Consider the following 2,547-nt stretch of genomic DNA (forward strand, 5'->3'; position numbering starts at 1 on the left):
AATATGAATATTACTTGACTCTTCAATACTCTCACAGAGGAGTTTGATGGATGATCAATATCAGTGTGAACTCTGAGCAGTTAGCTCCCAGACAACTTTAGCTTAGCTTAGCATGAGGGAGAAAACAGCAGAGCAGCATCTCTGTTGAAGGTGACCTCTAACAACTTCAGAGCTGGATGACATGTTGTTTTTTACACTGTGCACATGATCACACAGAGACTTGTTGACCTATTATGTTAATACAGATGAGTTTTTACCCACAATGCACTGCTGTGAAGAACAACTACTTTTCCCGCTCAGAGTAAGTTGATAGATCTTTCTTCTGAAAGCTGATAGGTCAGTTAAGATGAACTCTGTGGCTCCTCCTCAAACAGGAACAAATAGTCTGTGTTTTCTTGATGTGACGTCATGTGATGTCAAAGTGGTGAAAATATTTCCTTAATCTGCAGTTTGTTTAATTTGACATGAGTGAAAAATAACCACTACAACTGTTGTTATTTGTCATTCCATCCTATTTCAATCAGCTCCAGTGAGTTCATCAGGGTCTTGATTCATGTTTCTGTGTAAAGTTCAGTGTGATCCTCTGTTACCTGTTCCTGCTGCTTCCACTGAAACTCTGCGTCTCAGCTGGTTTATTCAGCTCTGAGCTTCCATTAAAATGAATCCAATAGCTCCTTTCATCCCTGTCCGAGTTTCCCCTGACTAAGCCCCACCCCCCTAAGCAGCTGAATCTTCCGTCTTTTATTTGTCTTCATCCAAACAAGATGGAAAAGTTATTTTTGTTGCTTCTTCTCTGTCTCGGTTCATCAGCAGGTAGGATCACGTTTTACATATTTATTTCACTCTTTCTCTCTCTACTTCTTTACTCTGCATTTTTCTCCTGCGTCTCACTCCTGCATGATTTAGTTTCACTTTCACTTTAGCTTGATAGAACAATCATTTTTCACTGAATCCTACTGAATACATTATATTTATGATGATTGTAAAATCTATTAATTCTTGAAAACCTTGTTTGTCCCACAGTGAAACACTCCCTCAAGTATGTTCTCACTGTGTCTTCTGGAGTCACAAACCTCCCACTGTTTGTCACTGTTGCACTGATCGATGATATTCAGGCAGGTTACTGCGACAGCGACAAAGAGTCGTTACAACTACGGGACTGGGTGAAAAATTATTTAGATACCGACCCTCAGCATCTGGCGTATTACAAAACAGACTGTTATGAGATTCTGCAGGACGTCTACAAAGCCAGGATGTCCAACATGATGCAGCGCCTCAACCACAGTGATGGTACAGTGTGTTTTTATGTTTTATTGTGAACTCTTATACATGTTTTTTAATACTTTATTTTCCACTGCTCATCAATTCACTGATTATATTTTTCCTGAACATGAAATATTCAGAGTTAAACTGCAGGAGGAGACATGGTGAGAAACAATAACGATGTAACGATGAGGAATTATTTAGCGATCAGAGCATCAGCTGTGTCAGACAGTGAAAGTTTGGTTGTGATTTCCACCTTTTTGCAATTTTGAAATTGTTCCAATAGAAACCACTAATGATTATTCAGTAAACAGGGATGTTTTAATGCAGACACATGAAGGTAACAGATCAGAAACAAAGAAGGAGGGGAACAAGTAGCTGTTGTCACATGATGATCACAGACGACAGGAACAGGAAGTTAACATGAGACTCAACACAGACTCTGCTCCCTGACTCACTGGAGCCTTAGCTATGATCCACCTTCCTTCCAATGGAGGCAAGACACTGGAAGCAATAACAGAGAGAGTCAAACAATCACATTACTACGCAGCACCATAACGCAACACACATTTATTAAAGATCATCTTTCGTCTCTGTGTCTGTCTCTGTCTCAGGTGTCCATATTTTACAGAGGATAAGTGGCTGTGAATGGGACGATGAGACTGGAGAAGTTGTTGGTTTCATCAGTATGGTTATGATGGAGAAGATTTCATTTCATTGGACCTGAACACATTGACATGGATCGCTCTGAACCCACTGGCTGTCGTCACCAAACTGACATGGGATGCTGACAAAGCGAGAATAAAACGCGATCAGAACTTTTTAACTCAGATTTGTCCTGAATGGCTGAAGAAGTATTTGGACTATGGGAGGAGCTCTCTGCAGAGAACAGGTAGAATCACATGACCTGATGTAGTTTCATGAACACAACAATATTCATATAGACTACTCAGACTGAATTACCAGTGTATCATCACTCCTCTCAGTCTGACTTTACCTTCTTTAGAGATTTGAGTCAGTCCTGACCAATCAGTAGAGACGGACATGTCAGGTGCTCTGACATCACTTTCAGTCAGCTGCTGATGGTCAGTGGACAGTTAGTTTGAGTTCAGTGAGTTAAAGAGTTTCATGGTTAGAAGAGAAAGATGCTGTGAACCATAGAAACAGGTGAGTCCTTCTCCTCTAGTGACTCTCTTTAGTGGAGGAGTAGTTCCCCTCTCTGACTACATACAGACTGTGGGGGTTGTGTAGGAAACCTAACATATGTTGGGATCGGCTGCAGAG

The 2,547-nt window shown here is 40.8% G+C and overlaps 1 pseudogene across 1 annotated transcript; it reads left to right on the forward strand.

The window, feature by feature from the left end:
• The first annotated feature begins 701 nt into the window (after positions 1–701).
• Positions 702–2,541, forward strand: LOC111649304 (major histocompatibility complex class I-related gene protein-like; annotated as a pseudogene). Its single transcript, XR_015436703.1, has 3 exons — positions 702–813; positions 1,024–1,290; positions 1,878–2,541. The product of XR_015436703.1 is annotated as a major histocompatibility complex class I-related gene protein-like (transcript).
• Positions 2,542–2,547: the final 6 nt, after the last annotated feature.

The sequence above is a fragment of the Seriola lalandi genome, unplaced genomic scaffold, assembly GCF_002814215.2.
Source record: "Seriola lalandi dorsalis isolate HSWRI2012SDOR001 ecotype SW California unplaced genomic scaffold, Sedor1 jcf7180002050332, whole genome shotgun sequence".
In the NCBI taxonomy this organism is placed as follows: Eukaryota; Metazoa; Chordata; class Actinopteri; order Carangiformes; family Carangidae; genus Seriola; species Seriola lalandi.